The sequence below is a fragment of the Panthera uncia genome, chromosome F1 (genome assembly GCF_023721935.1).
Source record: "Panthera uncia isolate 11264 chromosome F1, Puncia_PCG_1.0, whole genome shotgun sequence".
In the NCBI taxonomy this organism is placed as follows: domain Eukaryota; kingdom Metazoa; phylum Chordata; class Mammalia; order Carnivora; family Felidae; genus Panthera; species Panthera uncia.
Window position 1 is genome coordinate 27,116,307 of NC_064813.1, and position 15,369 is coordinate 27,131,675.

Consider the following 15,369-nt stretch of genomic DNA (forward strand, 5'->3'; position numbering starts at 1 on the left):
TGCTGCCCTGAGCGTAGGTGTGTGGTGAGGACATGAGCCCAGCCTGCGGGGGCTTTGCAGCCTTGCTAAGGGGTTTGGTTCTATTCTGAACAAATGGGAAGGTATTTAAAATTTTTAATTTTGCTGTAGGCAGGTCTTACAGTCTCATCTAGAACTTGGTGACCTGGGGGCCTGAGGTTGCCTGCCCAGGAAAGGATAATGTCCAGGTGAAGCGACAATGACCAGAAATAAACACAGGATAAAAGGCATGGTTTTGGGAACCAGACAGACCCAGGTGAGTCCAGCTCGTGTCACTCACAAGCTCTGTGTTTTCAGGCAAGGTCCCTAACCTTCGAAACCTCAGTTTCCTCACCTGTGAAATGGGGCCTGCCTCATAAAGTAGTTGTGAGGACCAAATCCGATGATGCAAGCCAAGTCCTCAGCACTTAGTAAGTTTATGCTCAGTGAGCCGTCGCATTTATTGTTAGGGCTTTTGTGGGAGAGTCTGAGAAGCGAAAGGTGGTCGTGAGGGTCAGGACTGTCCGGGAAGGAGAGAGGCATTCTGAATGGAGACAGGAGCACTGCAGGCACGAGAGAGAAGAGAGAGCATTTTCTGGGCCCACCATGCTTGGGTGGAATGCAAGGCGTGGTATATATACACGATGGAATACTACTCAGCCATAAAAAAGAATGAAATCTTACCATTTGCAGCAACGTGGATGGACCTTGAAGGTATTATGCCAAGGGAAACAAGTCAGATAAAGAAAGTAAAATACTGATTTCACTTCTATGTGGAATTCAAAAAACAAACGAATGAACAGACAAAACAAGACCCACAGATACCAAGAACAGATTTGTGGTTGCCAGAGGGGAGGACGAGTGGAGGGTGGGCAGCATGAGTGAAGGGGGCAAAGAGACACAAACTTCCAGTTAAGTCACGGGATGCAAGGGACAGCATGGTGACTAGAGTTGATAATCTTGTATTGCAAATTTGAAAGATGCTAAGAAGATGCTTAAAAGTTCTCATCACGCACACACAAAAAAACCCCACAGTTTTTGTAACTTTGTGTGGTGACAAGACTTCCTGTGGTGGTCACTTCCCAACATACACAAATGTCAAGTCATCGTGTTATACACCTGACACTAATAGAATGTTGTATTTCAATCATACCTCAGTAAAAAAGAAACAGGGAAACAAGAGAGGAAGAGTTGGGTCAGAAATAGGATGCAAGAGTTTTGTCCGCAACTCACCTGAATTATACCACGTCTGAGTCTCTGCTTCTCAATTGCGAAATAAAATGCTTACTTCACCGATTTTTAGAACAGTGAAATACAATAATGTATGTGAAGCATCTGGGGGAAAAGAAAGAGGCTCCTCAACATGTTCACCAAACTTGCTTTCCATTAATGAAACAGACTCTGGGGAAAGGGAAGGGGAAGGGGGGGCGTGGCTGTAGATAGAAAACAGGGGCATGTGGGTCTTGAGAAAATGATGCCTCCACTCTAAGTCAGAAGGTTTTCTGGTTTTTTCTTCAAATTTATGAGACTTACTCTGACCTCCAGAGTGCCCGCACACCCCGGGAGACCTGACACCTCCCCGTTGCTCAGTCTCTCAGGCTGGGGAACAGAGCCCTGGTTGTGGTAAATTACCCCAAGTGTGACTGCCTCCCAGCGAGGTCTCTGGCTGGGTCCTCCCCACTCACACCTGCCCCGTAACTGCCACCTTGCACCCTGCGGCGGCCCAGGAACTGGCAAGAGGAATCATTTGCTCACGTGGTTGAAAGTAGATATTTGTGAATGAACGAATGAATGAATGGGTATCGCCTACTGGTGCCCTTTACTTATTCACACGTGTATGTTTTGTCTCCTCATCCTAACTCATGCAAGGGACATTTGAAGACCTTCTAGCTAATGGGTGGGATCAAGAATGATGGCTCCTCTAGGGTTTTGAAAGCTGGAGACATAGTTCCATTTGAAGGCTGCTGGGCACGTGGTTGTGCCCAAGGGTGGAGGGACGGAGAAGATGAGTGTTCATGCACTGCTGGTCATACTAGAGCGCACGGAAGGGCGTTGGCATGATGATGGAACAGCCCAGCCGCCTGTTCTCAGAATTTTTCCAGGGAAGTCAGCAGCTCAGGATAAATACATTCTCAGGCACTGCTGGTTGTGAAATAAACAGCCATATTCTCACTCTTCTTCTTTATTTGTGGGACCTGCCTTCAGAAGCTGAAAATTCTAGATGCTTGCTTTCTGAGTTTCTCTTACAACTCGATGAGGGCATTCTTGCCGACAACACATAAAGGAAAGTTCGCTGAAGACTTATGGAAATAAGTTTTCAAGTATTTTTAAAATCAACATATTAAAATGTTAAATTTTAAAATAGTTAAAATTTACAGGGTACTTGGAGCTGCCCCAGCCATCTGGCCATCCTGATCAAGAGGGTCAAGGGGGAGCTGACCGAAAGCTCTGAGGCGTTGACCAACCCTGACCGGTCTGCCTCTGGATTCCTTGTGATGTGACGAGTACAAGATAAGCCCCGATTGTCGACCTACTTTTAGTCGAGTGTTCTGTTCCTTGCAGTCAAGTGCATCTTGGCTGCTACAGTTTTTAGTAAAATTTACTTTTCACGTTGGTGATTTCCCACATGGAGATTTTTAGCTCTTTTTATAAGTAAGGATGTAGAAACCAAAATGATTTTGTTTCCATTCACTGGCTCCTCTCAGAAGAACAAAACTCTTAAATGGTTCAACTTCTCCAGAAACCAGCAGATTCTCCTCTCTTCTATTCTGGGCCTCCAAAGTGATAACAATCACACAAAAGCTTCTTAAGACAAACTCCCTTGTTATGTATATTTTGGGCAGTGCTACTTTCAGAAAGTAGAATTAACAAGGTAATGATCTCAAAGGCCAGAAGCAGGGATTAATCAGTATTGCAGCTCCCAAGGAATTCTTGACTAAATGCTTTTTCCCTTTTCTCCAAGGAAACTCAACCTTGAGACTCGTGGTAGGAATTTGGAGTTATAACTCCATTTTGCTCATCTAATTGTTTGACTTAGTTTTCTCAAAATAGCAGCAACCATACTGACAGACCAGTCAGGGAAGTTATTTAGGTGATTATTATTTAAAAGAATATTTTGGCCGTACTTAAAATGGGTCATCACGCATGCCTGTCTGTGTTGTGGGAACTCAGAATCCTGGAATGTGTTTGGAGCTAAAAGAGTGGTTTTGAGTTTCCTGACCTGCATTCTTCAGGTGGGAAGATTAGTTACATAAAATGTATTTTTCAGCGGTGTGCTTTCTCGAAACAAAAGCACAAGGAAGTTGGATATCTGCTTGTAAAAGGTGCCAGTATCGTGACAACAAAATAAATTTGAATGGGTAATAGAGTTACAGACCCAAGAGAAACCTTGGCCTCCAGTTCCATGCAAGTTGACACGCTGAGGCCACTAGTTAGTGCTAAGACACGATGATTCCTTTCCCTAGACCATCTACCTACCATCAAATGTGCGTGTTTAACCTTTTTTAGTATGCACTACTAAAATGTTATTAGAAGTTTTTTATTTTAGAGAGAGAGTGTGGGCGGGGGAGGGGCAGAAGGAAGGAGGGAAAAGAAGGGAGGAGAGAGAGAGAGAGAGAGAGAGAGAATCCCAAGCAGGCTCCATGCTCAGCACAGAGCCCGATGCGGGGCTCGATCCCACCACCCTGGGATGGTGACCTGAGCCAAAATCGAGAGTCAGACACTCAACCGCCTGAGTCACCCAGGCTCCCCTAAAATATTTTTTTATTACGTTAAATGCATCACTTAAATTGTGCATGACAGCAACACGTTTCAATTACTTTGAATCTAGCTCTTACTTGGAACAGAAAAATATTTAGGTTGCAAAGCTGTGACCCAAATTTAGCTTCTACAGACAGTAGTACTGGAATAGTTTTAAAGTTATAAGAGGAAGGAGGGTAGAATCCCATCTAAATATGCCCTCTTTACATTTAGCAGAGAAGTCAATGAAGAGAAGCTGCATTTGTCCTGTTTTGGTGCTGCTTTATTTTTTGGTGGAGGGAATATTAATTTTTATTATCAAGATGATACTTGTATGTAGCAAAAAAAAAAGGTTATTAATTAAAGACACACACTCGTGGAACACATGAGTAGTCTTCAGCCCCATTCTTCTCCTCATCGTCATCCAGAGGCACCTGTTGTTAGTCATTTCATTCCAGCATCTTTGTTCTGGTCTTTACCTCTGTATCGAAGAGAATCTGCTATATCTTAAATCACTGGTTTTATACTTTAGTTATTGACTTCCTGTATTCCTTAGGCTCTCTGGAGAAACAGAACTAATGGGTTGTGTATGGAGAGAGAAAATAAGGGAGAAAGGGCAGGGGCAGAGAGACAGACATAGAAGGAACTGGCTCCTGTGATTGTAGGAGGTGGCAAGCACAAAATATATGGAGCAGGTTGGAGACCAAGGGAAGAGTTCATGTTGTAGCTCAAGTCCAAAGGCAGTCTGGAGGCAGAATATTCCCTTCCCTGTGGGAGTTCAGTCTTTAAGACCTTCACTTGATTGGATGAGGCCCACCACACTATGAAAGCTATGAAAGGTAACCTGCTTTATTCAAAACCTACTGGTTTAAATGTTAATCTCATATCAAAAAATACCTTCATAGAAACATCTAGACCAATGTTTGATCAAATATCTGGGTACCATGGCCTGGCTAAGTTGACACATAAAATTAACCATCACACGTCCTTATATGGGTAGATGTAGGTTTAGCGCTCTGATACCTCCCTTCCCTTTCCTCACCCTTTCAATTCAGTGATATCCCAGTATTCACATTATTGTAACTATAAATATTGTTCATAGCTGAGCCAAGAAGTGTATTATGATTGTTTCTTACTCACACAATGCTTTGCTTTTCCTCGTGTTTCATTACTCACTCTTTGAACCTATTACTCAATCTTTCCTCACCTTCCAACAGCTTCTCAATGAAAAATTTCACGTTGTTAAAAACATACATTATTTATTCCTCTCTCTTTCCCTTCCCTGTCACCTGGGGACATTCCCTCTGGAGTCTGTCCCCCTGCTCTGATCTGGACTGATGGCCCCCTAGGCGTACCAGGTGGCCGTCATCCTGGGACTGCCCTTCCAAGTCATCCTGGGGATTTTCCTCCACAGTCTTCCTGGTGGAGCCGCTGTTTCTGGATCCCACGGTTTCATCCTTCAGGGTTTATGCGTCCGGTGAAAGAATGCGTGAGAAGTTAGGGCCTCCCCAAACACATCCACATTCTACCCTAACACTCGAGTCACAATTTGGCTGAGTGTAGACTTTTGCATGAAAATGGTTCTCGTTTGATTTTTGAAAATTTTGTTGTATTTTCGTATGGTCTCCAATGTTTCTGTTCAGGAGAGTGATGACGTTTTTATTCCTCACCCTCTTCCCGCAGTGCCCTGATGTATCCCCCTGATACGCCTTGCTGGGGCGGCGATGGGTTTGGGGGGGAGCGTATTTCTTGCGAAGGGCACTTAGCAGAGTTTCAACAGGAAACTCACAGAGATAAGTTCTGAATTCTTTTCGTGTCCCCATTCCCTCCTGTTTTCTCTGTTTTTGTTAGATTCCAATTAATGTTGGATTTCCTGGGTTGGTTCTCTAACTTCATCTGTTTCCTGTTTTTATCTACCTTTTCGTTTTACTGTTTAGGAGATTTCCTCCACTTGGCCTCCCAACTTCCTACTGAGTTTTATATGATGGCTGCTATCCATTTAATTTTCAAGAGCTTCATCTTGTTTCTCTGGTTCATTACTCTTTCAGAGCGTCCTGTGCCCATTTCATAGACGCTGTGTTACAGCAGCTGTCTGAGAGGGCTTTCATTTTAATTGTGGTTTTTTGGCTTGTGATGTTTTCCTCAGTGCCGTGCCTTGTTTCACCAGGATTCCTTTGTGTTTTCTTCTTTTTGGGTTGATCTAGCTCATACTGCTGGCTTTCCTCGAACGTCTGGCAGTGGCTGGCTGTTTGTTCACCTCTGGGCGATGCACTAAAATGTGATGAATAGGGGTGCCTGGGTGGCTCAGTCAGTTGAGCGTCCTACTTCAGCTCAGGTCATGATCTCACAGTCTGTGAGTTGGATCCCTGCATTGGGCTCTGTACTAACAGCTCACAGCCTGGAGCCTGCTTCAGATTCTGTGTCTCCCTTTCTCTCTGCTCCTCCCCTGCTCGTGCTCTGTCTTTCTCTGTCTCAGAAATAAATAAAAACATTTAAAAAAAATTGTTTTAATGTGATGCATAGCTCAGTGGGCATGTGTGAGACTTTTGACTGGTCAGTTTCCTGGACAGAGATCAGGTAGCAAACCAACTTTTCCTCTAGAGCAATCTCCCCACATGTCAGGACCTCTAGGTCTTTCCTCCAAAGCCATCCATTTTTCCAGAGGAGGGTCCTCTAGTCTTCTTTCTGGAGAAGGGAGTCCTGGATAAGCCTGACTAGATCCTTCCATTTCAATCCACAGACTTTAACTTCACTTTCATTTTCAGTTTGTTGCCTCATCTTTGTGCTTGGTTGTGCCGGGAGTCCTCACATTCAGGAATTCTCTGGTTGGGTTTCTCCAGAGAATAAATGGTCTCCTGAGGGCATTAGTGAGGGGACTGGCAGTGACCCACATCCACCAGAGAGGCACGGGTACCCAGGGGGTCTAGCCGTTCCTTTCAGAATTCAATCAAGTTCGCTCTTTCATCCCTGTCGGGAAAGGCAGTCAGGCACAGCTTCTTGCTTCCTGCGCGGTCACATACGAATGGGCCTTGGCCTGGCACACCTCCTTCACCAGGAGATGGAGTCCTCGCGGCCTATGCCGGGCCTGTCACCTTGTGTGGGAAGGCATTTCCCCGCTTCAGACTCAGCATGTGCGCCTTCGTTCTCCTGAAGGGCGTGCCTCGGTGGCCTCTGGGCACACCCCCAACTTTCTGTATTTCAGACCCATGGGGAGGGCCCTGATCCTTCCTCTGCAGCACAACACGGGGTGCAGTCCCGTCTCCCCCTCCTCTGCAGGGTGGATGCGCTTGCCGTGGGGGACTTGCCACGGGAGACCCACGCATGGCAAGGGCCTGATCTTGCGCACTTTCTTTCCTCTCCAAACCAGGAAATGCGGCACCACTGGAGCCTGGGGTGCATGTTGCCTGTTCTCAGTGACCTCATATCCTGTGTCGATCTCTTCCCTGGATGCCACTTATCTGCCTTTTAACTTTGGCTGCACAGCCTGGCCAGCGGGCAGACGGTGAGACAGATTTGGTGCCCTGAGCAGGGTTGCTGAAGATACGTCCTGAACGTGTCCCCCAGGACCCCATCCCAGAGTGACGCCGGCTCCCCTGGGGATGCTGAGGCTCTCGAGGAGGGTGAGGAGCACGCTGTCCTGCCAGCAGGCAAACGTTGTCTAAGAGTCTCCCCGTGAACTTGGCCGAGTTGACGGATTGGAGTAGAAGTAAAAGAAAGGAGCCCTAGGAGGGGCAGGAGAACCATGCCGGGGCTCCTGGTTCCCGTGCCACCTGCCCACTGCCCGGCCTTTCAGGGGCACAGACCACATCCCCGGGACGTCTGGGGCCCCCGTTCAGGGAGCTGTGCCAGGCCTGGCTCACTTGTGGGCCTCAGGTAGGACCTGTTTTCTCTCAACACAAAAACCGATAGCGTTGCTGAAACGAAACTGTTCAAATGAGGTCCTTCTCTGAAAATAAAATACAGAAACTAAAGCACAGGTGTGGACAAAAGCCAGGGAGTCACATGAAGCCAGGTAAGTACGTCTGTTTGGTAAAGGAGCATTGAAACCCATGAGTCCTGGCTGTTACAGACATTGACGTTTGGGCCACTTTCGACGTACAACATCACCGCCACCTGAGGGTGGATGTCCCCTCACAACAAAGAGCTCCCGCCATGACAGCAGGACAGCCGCTCCCGCCGCCCGAGTCAGCCGAACCCCAGCGGAATAGTCAGTAAACGCAGTACCACATGCCGCGTGAAAACCAGAAACCGTTATTAATTCAAGTCTTGGTGCCGGCACCGCTCTGGTGCAATCTAACAACTCAGTGTGGCCCATGAAAAAGGCCTCAGGAGTCTGGAGGCCAACAGTGGACCCCCTTTGGTTCCTCAGAACCAGACACCGAGTCACCTGGGTGGTGACGGTGCACATGGGAGACCGGTGTGCAGTTACTGATCTGGCCAGTGTCTTCTTTTCAGTCCCCTGTGGGATAAGGGCCAAGACCGATTTGCATTACATGCAACGGCCTATAGTCTACTTTCACTTTGCCCCCTCGCCATATGCCAGAGTGGGTAGGGCTAGGTCTGTAGCAAGCCCAGTGACTCCCAGGAGGGCTGGGCATCCACTTTACTGAGGACAGCCTCACTGCTGGCCCGGGAAACAAGTTGGCCAGGCCCCGCCTAAGGTCACAGATACCACGACACATGCAGGTTGGGCCGTCCACCCCGGTAAGGTCCAGGACCCGCTCAACAGCGGCAGTTCCGGGGAGCCACATGGGCCAGGAGTCAACAAAATATGGGCCTTACTGAAAGGAGAGTGCCTGACTGCTAGAGCCTGACAGCTTGTGTGACCATAAGACCTCAGCTGCCCATCCTCATGTGGGTACCCGCTGATGCCACTAATAAAATAGGACAGGTTCAGCAAAGCTCCATCTTTAAATAAAAATAGTACAGCCAAGGTCAAGCCCACTTAGGCCCCAGTAGCTGCTTGGCCATAGGAGGCTAAACAGCTGTAGCGTCTGCTCCTGCCCCTCCCTTTATGAAGTGGGGCCACATCTCAGAGATGTCCAGCTGCCAAGCTCAAAGCCGGCAGAGTCACTTGGGTCGCCATGCCATCTTCTCCAAGGATGACCACCTCTTAACTGAGGCTGGACAAGAATACTCTGCCCAGTGGGCCAAAGCGTATCCGATAAGGATGCTGAAGCCCTTCCACGAGCAACTCTCTGCTACTTATTTATAGACTCACGGGCTATTACAAACCGTCTAGCTCCCCCTGTGTAGGGACAGGGATGGTGACAACAGCTTGTGGACCGGAAAAAAATAAATAAATAAAAAGCCGATTCACCACTCATATTAATGTCTATGACAAAGAACCATTAAAAAACAAACACAAATAGAACTCACAAGCTGACCTAACATGCACTCAGCAAACCACCATGGGCACCTGTTGGGTCCACTACAGAATGGAACATCAAAGTCCACCTCGACACAAAAATGGACCGAATCTCAATGGCTCACCCCCCAAAACCGAAAGCCAAAGGTAACACAGTTGTCACTATTGTGTGAGTCCTGCCTTTTAATGCAGACCACGCAATATAATGAACACATCCACATCAGGTGGCCTTCAGCCCGACACAAATGTGGCAAATCGACCACTTCGGGCCACTCGTCCCCAGACGTGGATGCCAGCAATGCTCACCGTGTGGACACAGTGGGCCATAGAGACACAGAGATCACTATTGTGGCTTAAAAAAACACCATTGCCGTATGTTCAGATATTCAACAAAATTCCCATCTGATCAAGACACCACATTCACAGCCCAAAAAACAAAGTGATGGACATGTTCCTGTGACATAAGGTGGAGCTTTCATGCTCCCTATCACCCCCAGACAGATTGGGAGTGGGGAGGAAACACTGTAGTGGGTGGCTTAGGCAATAACTATACAAAGACCATAAAAAAAGAGAAAAAGCCAACTTACCAGAGGTACCTCCGCTTAAGAAAAGTCGTTGAACATTTAACGGGAGGCTCCACCCATGGCGGGCCATACTTGGAGTGGGTGGAAGGCCAGACAGTCACCTGATTAGGCTGCACCAGCAGAATCCCAACCTCGGTGTACCCAACCATTCGTTCTCTTTTCTCCCTTGTGACATACTTCCTAGGTGTGATTTGTCCTCGGGATCACAGCGGCAGCACAGTAGGGCCCCCCAGGCCAAACGTGGAAGCAACACTACCTGCAGGCGCCTCACTCTTGAGGGACCCCAGGGAGATGGGGGAAGGGGCGAAAGAGCATCAGAGCCGTAGGGTTCCCCTGGCTGTGCTGGGACCTCCAACTCAAGTGGGTGACGTTATTATGAGATACGTCAAGTTCATTCAGACTGTGACTTCCCTCTCCAGGTTGGATGATTGGGCCAAAAGATTTGGGTCAAGCCATGGGCAGTGGGTCCCGAGGAAGTAGGGGACAAGAGCGCCTCTGGCCTCAGGAGGTTTTTGGTGTGGAAGCGAGGTGGGAACTTTCACCTGTCTTCTCTTCACTCCGACAGGAGCCTCCGTTGTGCCTGGCACGACAACACACGACAGCACAGCAGTGGGGAGAGGAGGCGAACTCGAACAATGCTGAATTTGTCATCCCAGAATAAAGTTCCTTTTGTCCCACATTCCCATTTTAATGTCCTGCCTGGTACACAACAACTTGGACTTTCCTCTAGACCAACAAGAATCACTAGAGACGGACACCTGACTAGCCTCCAGTTATCTGCTGGCAGAATAGGGTAGCTGTTGTGTCATTGCCAACATCTCTTGCTGGGACACATCAACAATGCAGGGGAGGGGGAAGCCCCGTGCTCCGGTCGGATGGTTATCAGACTCATCTTTTGACCTCTTCAGTTGGCTTAGGCCAGGCACTGGAGGTTTCTGGCCGAGGACCATCCTCCGGAGAGGCCTGATCATTGTCCTGGGTCTAGTTCTTTCAGTGACTCTGGTAAATGTCTCAAAATGACAGGAAGGCTCTGTGAACTGTAGCCATATGCATTGTTTAGGGGCTCCTGGACCCAGCTCCGCCTACCCATTTGTGGCAAACAGTCGTCCTACCGGATCTGGTATGCTTTATCTGCTAGTTCAGTGGCTGAGCAGGGGAGGTGGGGTGGATTGTCGGGAAAGGCAGTCATCCACAGCTTCTCGCCTCCTGCACAGTCTCATAAAAATGGGCCTTGGCCCTGGCACACTTCCTTAACCAAGAGATAGAGTCCTCACAGCCTGTGCTGAGCTTATCACCTTGTGTGGGAAGGCACTTCCCCCGTTCAGACTCAACATGTGCACCTTTGTTCTGCTGAAGGGCGTGTGTCAGTGGCCCGCAGGCACACCCCCAGCTTTCTGTATTTCAGACCCCACAGGGAGGGCTCTGGTCCTTCCTCGGCAGCACAACATGGTGTGCGTGCAGTCCCGTCTCCCCCTTTGGCTTCGGAGTGGACCTGCTGGCCACGGGAGACCCAGGCACTGCAAGAGGCTGGGTCTGGTGCAGTCTTTCCTCTCCATATGGAAACGCTGTACTTCGTGAGCCTGAGAGCTGTTGTCTGTTCTCAGCAACCTCGTACCACAGCATTGGTCTCTTCCCTGGGTGCCACTTACCTGCCTTCTAACCTTGGCCACATAGCCTGGCCTCCCAGTGAAGGGAGGGACAATCCCCCTGCTTCCCACCTTTGCCTGTGGCAGTCACTATCTCCCATTCCTGAGCTTTTTCGTAGGGCACTGGCTGGTTCTCCAGCACTCGCCCCTGTAGATCACATCACTTTGGGTGTCACCATTCTTAGCTCTGCCATCTATCTACCTACCACTTTCACGTATTTTGATTCAAGGATATGGATATTTGGGTTCCCCCCTGCCAAGATTCAACCTGTCATTCCTATTGTGCCCTGAGCACCAAACACAGCATCTGGCACATCATGGGCACTCACTCACATGTCTGTTCTGGGAATCACAAGAAATATTTTAGAACCTGCCACAATTTGGGGTTAGTCCTCTTCCGAGAATTCCATTAAGGTTCACGGTTGTGTAGGGATTAAAGGTACAGCAGGGTTGGCCATCAGGAAGCTACTAGAGGAATTCAGGTGTGATGATGGTGGTTACTTCCAGTCTGTTGGACCAGAGAGAATTCATGATCCTGAGGGCCATACGTTGCAACCTTTGAAATTCTTTTATTCTTCTAGATCGCTAGCTCCATTCTTCTCCAAGCTTGTACTTCTAGAAATAAATTAGAGCCTCCACACCTAGTCATTGGATGGTTGCTTTTTTATGGCCCACTTAATTGTGTGTGACTTTTCCGTGTGTTATTTTGCGAGGGTGATCAGAACTCAAGTCACCTGGGAGAAAAGTTTTCCCATGAATTACAGGGAAGAAACCCACCAATATAGAGCTCAAAGTTATCATTTGTCAGAGACCTCTTCTCTGGCCCACCCCCACCCTTGCTGGTCCTTTTGTCAATAGATTCTCAAACCCCCGTGAGTGCTTCATTTCAGCACCTCCTGCAATCTGTTAGACATTGTTTTGGAAGTTCTTTTTTGATGACGCCTTCAGTAGACTTTAAGCTCCATGAGATCAGGGACCACGTCCGTTGCCTCCGCTACCTCTCCAGCCCTCTGCCCAGTGCTCAGGACACGAAACTGTGCCCAACGACTGGACAAACGAGTGACGAACGTCAGAGCCCAGGCTGCTCAGACGTGTGCGTCTGTGAGCACGGCAAACAGGTCCTCCACACAGCTCAGCCTAGTCGGCTGTCCCTCGGGCAACCAGAAATCAGTGAACTTCACGGGGACTGGGTTTCTACACTTGGCTCCAAAGGTGAGGACACAAACACCTGACACGCTATTAATTTATAAATCAGTTTATTTACAGATTTTCTCTTTTCTTAAAGTACATTTCAGTTAACAAATCTATTTACACAGGTATACATGGGAATCCATCCCAGTTATTTTACAGGTCATACTTACAAACCACACCCCAAGTGTCGTGTGCGAGCTGCACCGGATGTGACTATTGGCTGAAAATGGCCTGGTGACCAGGCTATTTACACATACACAGTAAACGGGTTTGTTTTTTCATGTCTGCACAGTACAGTACACACACGGAGGCCAGGCCTCCCAGAGAACGCTTTGCAACGTGTTTCCCGAGAAGGCTTTGCAAAGTCCGGAAGGAAAAGCTATTAAACATACAGGTTAATTAAAATGACAGTACCTCCTTTACATCAGTTTACATTGTTTTCTTCACATTTTTATAATACAAAGATATTTTATTGAATTGCTGCACAACCAGTTTAAGATGATTTGTAAACATGTAAGTTCCTACAATTTGCATTAAACATCATTGTAGTTTCTATCATTTGCTCTTTGAATTAATGTTTTTATTCACTAGTATTCTTAAGGTAGTAAAAGAAGATGTAAGTTTGAACTTCTTGCAGAAAAGTTATGAGTCTCTAACGCTGTGCGAGTACACACTTTATTCAAGTATTGCAAAAAGCTAAGGCCACTTTTTTTCAAGACAAGAAAGTGAACAAAATTGTTTTTATCAATAGGCCACAACACTCTTATGAGCAATGAAATCTCTTCTGAAAGATAATTTCTCAGAGACCTGTAGTCACAGAAGGAATTTTCTTTTCTTTCGGGTAAAAGAAAAACAAATTGCCTTCCTTATTAACTACTTTTGAGCTCTTCCCACTTTTCCCTAGAATAAAAATTCCTGTTTAGACCTGAAGAGGGAATCTATACCCTGTACTTATTTAACCCAGAGTCAAGTACCCTGGATAGCACAAATTATTTTGGACTCAGAAATAAATCTGAAGCCTCTATGTTGGTTTACTACTAAATTCTGAGAGTGCTATTCTAAAAGATATTACTGCTGATGCAAAGATCTTTTTCTTAGAGGAATTACAAAGAAAGAGTGAAAGAGGATGGGAGTGGGGGGAGAAGGAACAAAGATTAGAAAGAGGGACTATTTAGATTCTTGAAGAGGCAGAGCTTGATTAAAAAGATCCCAATATGGAACGAGTGGCTGCGTATCCACAGTCATCAATCCTAATGCTAATAAGAAACACCTTTTCCATTATATCCAATAGTTAAAATAATAAGACATCTGCTAATCATAGATTCCTCTGTTTTCTGCTACCAAACTATGGACAACCATTTCTAAGCAGGGGCAAGACGGACCGACTGCTGCCTCCCCGGGGAGCCCGGATTTCTGAGGACCGCGCAGCCCCAGCAGCGCCCTCACCACGGAACTCTACGGGCTCCGCACTCTGATCTACTCTTTTCCTTTTCTGGAATCATAATGTCATAAAGAGTAAAGGTTAACTTTCTTATTAAAAATTGATTTAGATCCAAATAATGAGAATGTAGAAAAACAACCTATATTCCTATTATATTATTTTTATATTCACTTATAAAAAATTTATAGCAGCTGTAAAGTTTCAGTATCATAAGGACAATGTAATCCTACAAACAGCCAAAGGGTGTAGACAAGATGTTTTTCTGTCTTCCAAGTAACACAGACTAAAAACAAAGGCCTTTGCTTTTCCTTGGCCGCGTGAGAACAATATCTCCACACTACTGGTTAATAACCCCAAGAAACCCTAGCTTCTCTTAGTCAATCTGCTCGTTATGGCTACAAGACTAGAGCTCAACATCAAAAGCCCAGAAGAAATGCTGGCGATGCATCAAACTGCGCATTTCCCGAGACCCAGTCACCACATTTCAGTGCTTTCCTTATTTGTCAAGAGCTATCAGACCAGTCATTGTGCAAAATGCAAATATTCCAATGATCATTTCAGTAAGTGTCTCATGATGACAAGATGAAACCAAGGAGGAATGGAAGTGTGCATAGTGAAACACTTGAGACGCAAAGGCAAGTTGACAGGGAAGATGCAGAAATGAACGAACGTGCACACTTAAAGATTATACCATCTTTGGGGTTTTTCTAACATATTGTGAAGCTCTAACATTCCAGGATATTTGTAAATAGGAATCCAGTGGATGTCTTATATCATGCTTCTAGTCGGGACCTTCCAATATTAAGGCATTTACATTCACGCCTAAGATTATCCACATTCTTCTAGATTACTTGAAGAAGGATGGGACCGATTAAGAGAAACCAGTCGAGAAGGCAGTGTATTGAGGTCCCGGAGAGCATCATGTGTGCTCTAACGTAGCAGCTGGAGTCTATGTATTTCTTTTCAGGTACAGGTAAGAGTTGTGAGAAGCAATGCTGCAGGAGAGGCAGAACTGAATTGTGCAGTGTCTTTAAATCACCTTATTCCATTCCTGCTACTGCAGGTGATCTCGGAAAAGCTCATCTTCTTTTCACCGAATCAAACTGCCTTCTTCGATATGTGTATGGGTCTGTTTAAACCGTAGATTTCCTGTGCAAAGACTATGAACCACAGAAGCTTCAAGACGGAAGCTTAACTATTACAAGAAGAATCTTTCACTTCTGAATAGGGACACACGTTTCCAACTTAATAATTTATCTGAAAATAAATTAAAAAAAAATGTTCCATAGCGCAACACAAGCACACGAACAACAGACAATATCTTTTTGTCTTTGGTGCACACACTCATTTCCTAAATCATTCAAGTAACAGCGTCTCTGACTTCTTGGGGGAGAGATGGGGGGT